Below are 7,757 nucleotides of genomic sequence, written 5' to 3'. Positions count from 1 at the left end.
AGAGAGAGAGAGAGAGAGAGAGAGAGAGAGAGAGAGAGAGAGAGAGAGAGAGAGAGAGAGAGAGAGAGAGAGAGGTGTTTGTGGAGGAAGATGGAGTGGCAGAACAATATGGATGCAAGTGTCACTTGTTTCCATGATTTCCTCTGTGTTTCCATATATTATGTATCATTCTGGGGAAGACTTTTGGGTTAGGCTTTCCTGTAAGCTATGTGAGGTACTAGACACAGAGGAAGTTGAAGGACTTTTTCTGATGGATTTCTGTCACTGGTCATTGAACTGTTCACCCCTTAGCTACTCAGAGGATATTTTAGGGTCAGTCAGGACCCATCAGGGACTACAGCTGAACAAGGTCAGTGTTATTAAATGCTAGTTTCTCATAGTGGAATGGCAGGGGAGATAAGATAGAAGGAATAACCTAGTGCAGAACGTGGGATGGGAATGGGGACAGAGTTATTCTATGAATGGACATAGGTCAGAGACCAGGGGCACAGGTCTTAGACTAAAAAGGCCAGGCAGTAATGATATCTAAAGTGATTCTGAAGAAGACACCAAGGTTAGTAGCAAAGAATGTCAGCTATGGAGGTGAATGGGCTCAAGAATAACTGTAAGTGTTGTTACAGGAGTATAATCAAGTCTAAAGATGGGATGAGATGGAGTAGCTTAATTCACCACATACTCATCTTCACCACATAACCTCATCCTTTTATTTTCTGTCCAAAAATTGATTTTCAACCTTTCATTGCATCATCCTTATATAGAAATTCTGTTCTTCATGCTGCTTAAAAAGTAAACAGAAGCAAAGCATTTACCAGTGGCATAAGGATATGCCTTTATCTCTTGTGCATTGCAAACTGTGAGCCTAGAATTCTCAGTGTGCACACATTGTTAGTATTAAATTTTAATGTATACACATGAATATTCCATGCATCCTGATCTTGCACCAAAGACAGTTTAGTAATAAACAATTTTTAAGTAATACTGGCACAAATTTTTAAAGCTTCACATGATGGTCACACCCCACTTTTTTGCAAAAAAATTGGCATAAAATCTGTGATGATTATGCAGTAAAATGTGATATTAGGACACGGAATGAGACATTCTTCATTTAAAGGTTTGCTATTAGATAAATAGGATATTGAGCTAAATAAACTGGGAAATTCCAGCTTGCTACAATGAAATGAGGTTCAGGGTTTAGTAGAAGTAACTCATTCTGGTGCCTATTTCCAGCAAAAATTTCTTAATCAAGTTCAAGTCCTGAACCTAGTTATGGAGGCCCTGCTCAATCTATCCAAAAGACTTTTCCAAACATAGGATTGCAGACCTAGAGTAGGAGGAGACCTTTCCATTTTGCAAATGACAAATCAAGGCCCAGGCAAGTTAAATGATTTGTACAAAGTGTTACAGGTCGGCACAGCTAAGCGGCACAGTTAATAGAGCACCCAGTGAATGGAGCACCCACCCAAGAGTCAGGAGAACCTGAGTTCAAATCCAGCCTCAGACACTTAACACACTTACTAGCTGTGTGACCTTGGGCAAGTTGCTTAACCCCAATTGCCCTGACTTCTCCCCTCCAAAAAAAAAAAAAAAGAAACCCAAAATGATACTGGTAAGAAATTTTAGAGACAGAATTTGAATACAGGTTCTCTGACTCCAGAGCTCATGTTCTTGTTCCTCTTGCCTCCATGTCCCATTAGTTCCCCTCATGTAACCTAAACTCTCATTAGACAGGAATATTCCCTGGACACCTTCTTTTCCCACCTGCATCTTGGCTTAAATCTTGTCCAATGCAAAGAAATACCCTCTTCCCATATTCGCCAAAACACTTCTGGAAGCCTTCAAGGGCCCAGCCCAAATGTCATCTCATCCACAAATCTTTCCTGGGAGAAAATAGGGCACATCTAATAATATTTGCTTTATTCTAAAAAAGGCCAAAATGAATCCTTGAAAGGAACTATAAACTCATCACTAACTAATCTTTATTCTAGAGACTCGAAGGAAAAAAAAATTACATATCAAAAACGTTGTCCCAGGTTTGGTAGAACTATTAGCCATGTATGCTTAGAACTCCATTTTGGAGCAATTTCTATAATAAATTTATGTACCAGCATTTTTTTTCTTTTTGCAACAAAAGGCTTTTAAAATTAAATAATTACTTCAGTCAAAGTTTAATTTCCTCCAATCTAAGTTGGACACTGTTTTTGAAGGAAGTGCAGTAGCCTTCCGACACTATAATTCATTTCACTTTCTTAACCAGGGAGTGCAATTTAAGATTTACAATACAGCTCTTTTCAAGAAGGTCCTATGAACTCCTGGCAGAGAATATATATGTAAAAGGCATTTTGAAATCTTTTCAATTTGAATGTAAAAATATATGCAGTGTCCTAGTAACAGCCTGTTCATTAATCATATAAAATCCACAGTGCAGTGCATGTCAGCTACCTTGTTGTTTGGGGGTGATTTTTTAATAGTTGGTCCCTAATTTACTTGAATTTTCTTCAGGTTGGCTTGTGAAGACTCCATAACTGAGGACTGTGTGCTGATGTTTAAAATATGCTCAACTGTGAATTGGTCAAACTTGTGTGAAAACTAAATGTAGGTAGCCCTTCTTCCTGGTTTTTTTTTAGAAACACATAAGAATGAATTCTAGCATATTTTCCAAGGTTTTCTACCTTTGGGGATCATAGAATCAATGAATCGTTCAATCAAACAATATTTATTAAGTACCTAGCAGGAACTGTGCTAAGCTCTGGGGATACAAAAAGAGACCAAAAATAGTTCCCCCCCCCCCAAAGAGCTTACAATCTAATTGGGCAGACAACCTGCAAACAAAGCAAGCTATATAGATAGGATAAAAAGGATAAATTAACAAAGTGTTGGCACTGAAAGACAGAGGGGTTGGGGAAGGCATCTTGTATAAGGCAAGATTTTAGCTCAGACTTAAAAGAAACCACAGAGATCAGTATTTGGAATTGACGAAGGAAAACATTCTAGGAATCAGGGACAGCAAGACAGAAATCTTGAAACTGAGAATTTACAACAGAAAGAATCTCAGAAGTCATCTAGTCCATGGTTCAGAGAAGGAAACTGAGATTCAAACAGCTTACTGGCCTTGCTAGTGTTCACACATCTAAAATATGACAAAGCTAGAAATGAACCCAAGTCCTCTGGCTCCATGAACTTTAAAGTAGAGATGCTTTATTTCTATGTGCCATAAGCCCTGTGGGCAGTCTGATGAAGCTTATCAACCTCTTGTCAGAATCATGTTTTTAAATGAATAAAATTAAGTACATGGGATTGTACAGGTAAAAAATTTTATTGAAATAGCTATCAAATTATATTTTTTAAAAAGTTCACAGACCTCAGCTTAAGAATCCCTCCTTTGATGGAAATACTAGAAATAAAGAGGGGTTGGGAAGTAGGTGCAAAATGTGACTTAATGGTTTGTATGTTTCATACTTTTTTTTGGAAGTCATTCCTTCTGTAGTTGAGAACTAACACCCTCTGATTAAAAAGCTCCATTTTTTTTTCAAGAATAACTGGAATGGGGAGGGGTGGAGTCAAGATGTTGGAGTAGAAACAGGACTTCTGTGGGGCTCCCACTTCCAATTCCTCCAATTCCTGTAAAAAATTACTCTAAACAAACTTTGGAGCTACAGAACCCACAAAATTAAAGAGAGAATCTAACCTCCTGCTGAAGACAGCACAGCAGGCCAGAAGGAAGGGGCCAGCACAGCACTCTGGGAGCCGAGCCCAGCCCCACATGAGCCAGAGGTTTTAGCTTCATGGAGGCCACAACCAGCCACGTGCTGGAGGGATTTCAGATCACCAGTAGCTGTGGTGGTTTCCAGAATTATCAACTCATAGATGCTAAGGACAAAGTGAGAGGTCAGTGCAATGTGTAGTCTGCAAACTGGGAGTCCGGGAGTGTGGTCCCAACCTTTTCCCCTGGAGGGAGAAGCAGCTGAGGTGTGGTGGCCATGCAGCTGCCACCACATGGCTGCTTCATAGTTCCTGGCCTGCAGATTGTAGGGGGACCAGGTGACCAGTCTGAGGGATAATCACTCTTGCTTTAACCTTCTTGGATCTGGATCACTGTCTAGGGTGGAGGTCCTGGGGTGCATGACCAGGTTCCAGAGCTGGTGGAAGCTTCAGAGAGGGCAGCCCACTAATAGCTCCAGCAGCTGAGAAAACCCCAGCAACTTGTGACAAAAAGCTCAAAAGTCAAGTAATTGAGTGGCAACATGAGCAAGCAAAAGAAGCAAAGCAAGCTCAGAAATATGACTTTACACTCCTATTTGGGGGACAAAAAGGATCAAAGCATGGAACAGGAGGAAGACAGAAAAATCAGAACTCCTGCACCAAAAGCTTCCAAGAAAAATAAGAGCTGGTTACAGGCCATAGAGGAGATTAAGAAGGATTTTGAAAAATTAATGAGATAAGTAGAGGAATAATTGGGAAGAGAAATGAGAATGATGCAAGAAAATTATGAAATAAGAGTCAACAAACTGACTGAAGAAAACAACACCTTAAAAATAGACTATCTTGAGTGGCAACCAGGCCCTGATGAACTACTGGATTCACTCACTGCCTCCCAGACCAGCCCGCAGCTTCTGAGAATGGACTCCCTGCTGGCCTCATGCCTTGGGGAGAAGGCTATCTCAGCAGATCACGCCTGGGGAAAGCGACAGCGGGAGCTGCAGTGGCCCGGGCCTGGGGGAAAGGCCGCCCTGCAGGGTGAATGTGACCAACCTCACCAACCACCTCGACCTCCCTCCCAGTGGGCCCGAGAGGCCGACAGAGACCACAGCAACCATGGCATCTGGAGGCAATGGAGACACATGCAGATCACTCTGAAGACCCTCCAGCAACAGACCTTCAAGATCGACATCAACCCTGAGGAGATGGTTAAGGCACTGAAAGAGAAGATTGAATCTGAAAAGGGAAAGGATGCCTTTTCAGTAGCAGGCCAAAAATTAATTTATGCAGGCAAAATCCTTAACGATGATACTGCTCTCAAAGAATACAAAATTGATGAGAAGAACTTTGTGGTGGTTATGGTGACAAAACCCAAAGCAGCAGCTACTTCACCACCATCACCAGCTACAACTCAACAAACAAATCCTGCTACCACGACTACAGTTAGTTTATCTACAGCAGCATCTGTGGCTCAAGCCCCAACTCTTTCCCCTGCCTTGGCTCCCACCCCTACACCTACATCTGTCAGGCCAACACCAGCTACAGCAGCTTGTGAACCTCCTAAGGAAGAGAAACCAGCAGAGAAGCCAGTAGAAGATCCTGCTTATATTAGCCCAACATCTATGACAGTACCCTTGGTGATTGCTCTCGGTCAAACCTTTTTGAAGATGCAACAAGTGCTCTTGTGACGGGCCAATCCTATGAAAATATAGTGACTGAGATCATGTCAATGGGCTATGAGCGAGAGCAAGTAATAGCAGCACTGAGAACCAGTTTCAACAACCCTGATAGAGCTGTGCAATATCTTTTAATGGGTATCCCAGGAGAAAGAGAGAGTCAGGCTGTGGTGGATCCCCCCCAGGCTGCCAGCACGGGGGCTGCTCAGTCTTCAGCAGTGGCAGCAGCTGCAGCAACAACAGCAACTACTACTACTACTACTTCTGGAGTACATCCACTTGAATTTTTATGGAACCAGCCTCAGTTCCAGCAGATGAGACAAATTATTCAACAGAATCCTTCCTTTCTGCCAGCCTTGTTACAGCAAATAGGACAAGAAAATCCACAGTTACTGCAGCAAATCAGCCAACATCAAGAGCATTTTATTCAAATGCTAAATGAACCAGTTCAAGAATCTGGTGGTCAAGGAGGAGGTGGGGGTGGCAGTGGAGGAACAGCTGAAGCTGGAAGTGGTCACATGAACTACATTCAAGTAACACCTCAGGAAAAAGAAGCTATAGAAAGGTTAAAGGAATTAGGATTCCCTGAAGGACTTGTGATACAGGCTTATTTTGCTTGTGAGAAGAATGAAAATTTGGCTGCCAATTTTCTTCTACAGCAGAACTTTGATGAAGATTGAAGGGACTTTATTTTTTCATCTCATACTTCACACCAGTGCATCACACTAACTTTGTTCACTGGATTGTCTGGGATGATTTGGGCTCATATCCATAATACTTGGTATAAGGAAGTAGGTGTTTGGGTGTGGGGTGGGAGGGGATATAGGAAATGGGGCAGGAATAAATACAGTTCACGTCTGCTTTAAATTAGAAGATGCAGAAAATCCACACAGTGTAAAATACTATACAACCAAAAATCAGCTTTTGCAGGTATTTAGTTCCTTCTATAAAACTGTAGGTAACTTTTCCTAGGTTTTCACTCTTTTTAGTGTACTAGATCCAGAAATTTAGTGTAATGCCCTGCTTCTTATTTTTTTTTGACTTAACATTGGGTTTGGAGAGAGCCTTTGCTACCTAGAATCTACAATCTCTATTTCATGGCAACACTGGAATTATCCAGGAGCAATTGTAAATATAAATGCCGAATTATAGGTGGCTATTTTTGCTGCTAAAAATATGAATGAAATTAGTGTACGAAAGTCCATTCTTTCATGTTAATTGCTGGGGGGCAGGGAGAAATCCTTTCTGATGAAAATCATTACTGCTATTTTAAAATTCCTTGATCATTGAATGTGAGACCCCTTCTAACATGTTTTAAGAAGCTGTACACATACAGGCAAAGTTATTTTCCTGTTGATGATTTTTTTCTTTTAGTGATAAAATGGTAGAAAACTAATTACTGTTTATTTCAATGTTATATTGCAGTAAAAGGTTTTAAATAACCATTGCATGTTTGCTTTTGATGTATCCCATCATGTCAATTGAGCACTTTTGGGGCCAAAGGAGAAATGTAGCATTCACTCTCCCTTCTCTCTCCCCTCCCCTCACTAGAAATGTTTTGAGTTCCAACTGCTACCTTTTTTTAATTATTAAAAAGCTGATCCAGTATAAAATTGAAGGAAATGTTTCAAGATTAGTTTCCTGATGCTTGTACATTTTTTCCCCTTTCTCATATGGGAGTATATGGCCAACTCAAGCCACTGACATTGTATTGCTTTCTTTAAAAAAAAAGTGCATAGAACTGTCTCCAGCAACTTTTCTTCCATTAGAACAAAAAGGGTGAAGCCTATTGGGAGGGTTGGGAAATGGAAGCTGGTAAGATTTAAAACTTTGGAAAATAGACAAACAATCAAGGTAACTCGTGGCATAGTAAAAGGAAAATCTTAAAAAAAAATAGACTATCTCAAATGGCAAAAGAGGCTCAAAAGGCCAATGAAGAGAAGAATGCATTAAAAAGCCAAATTTGCCAGATGGAAAAAGAATCTCAAAAGCTCACTGAAGGGAATCATTCTTTCAAAATTATATTGGAGCAAATGGAAGCTAATGACTGTATGAGAAACTAAGATACTATTTTTTTTCATTTTTCAAATGCTTTATTAACTACTGATTGACATCATTCATTTCTGCCAGATTTTGAGTTACAAATTTTCTCCCCATTTTTCCCCTACCCACCACCCCAAAATAGCAATCCCATAGGATATCCCCTCCTCCAATTTGCTCTTTCCCATATTTTCTCCCATACCCCTTTAGACTTTTTGAGTAGGGCATGGTAGATCTCTATGCCCCAGTGCCTGTATATCTAATTTCCCAGTTACATGTAAAGTAGTATTAATAATAGTATATATATATATATATATATATATATATATATATATATATATATAT

General features: G+C 40.3%; 1 pseudogene; it reads left to right on the top strand.

Moving 5' to 3' along the window:
* The first annotated feature begins 4,570 nt into the window (after positions 1-4,570).
* LOC138157061 (UV excision repair protein RAD23 homolog B pseudogene) lies at positions 4,571-6,161 on the top strand (annotated as a pseudogene).
* The last annotated feature ends 1,596 nt before the right edge of the window (positions 6,162-7,757 follow it).

Source organism: Petaurus breviceps, unplaced genomic scaffold (assembly GCF_028583685.1).
Source record: "Petaurus breviceps papuanus isolate PSGF00001 unplaced genomic scaffold, PetGlider_PUasm1.0 111, whole genome shotgun sequence".
NCBI classification, from domain to species: Eukaryota; Metazoa; Chordata; class Mammalia; order Diprotodontia; family Petauridae; genus Petaurus; species Petaurus breviceps.
This window is presented reverse-complemented; position numbering and strand designations above follow the sequence as displayed.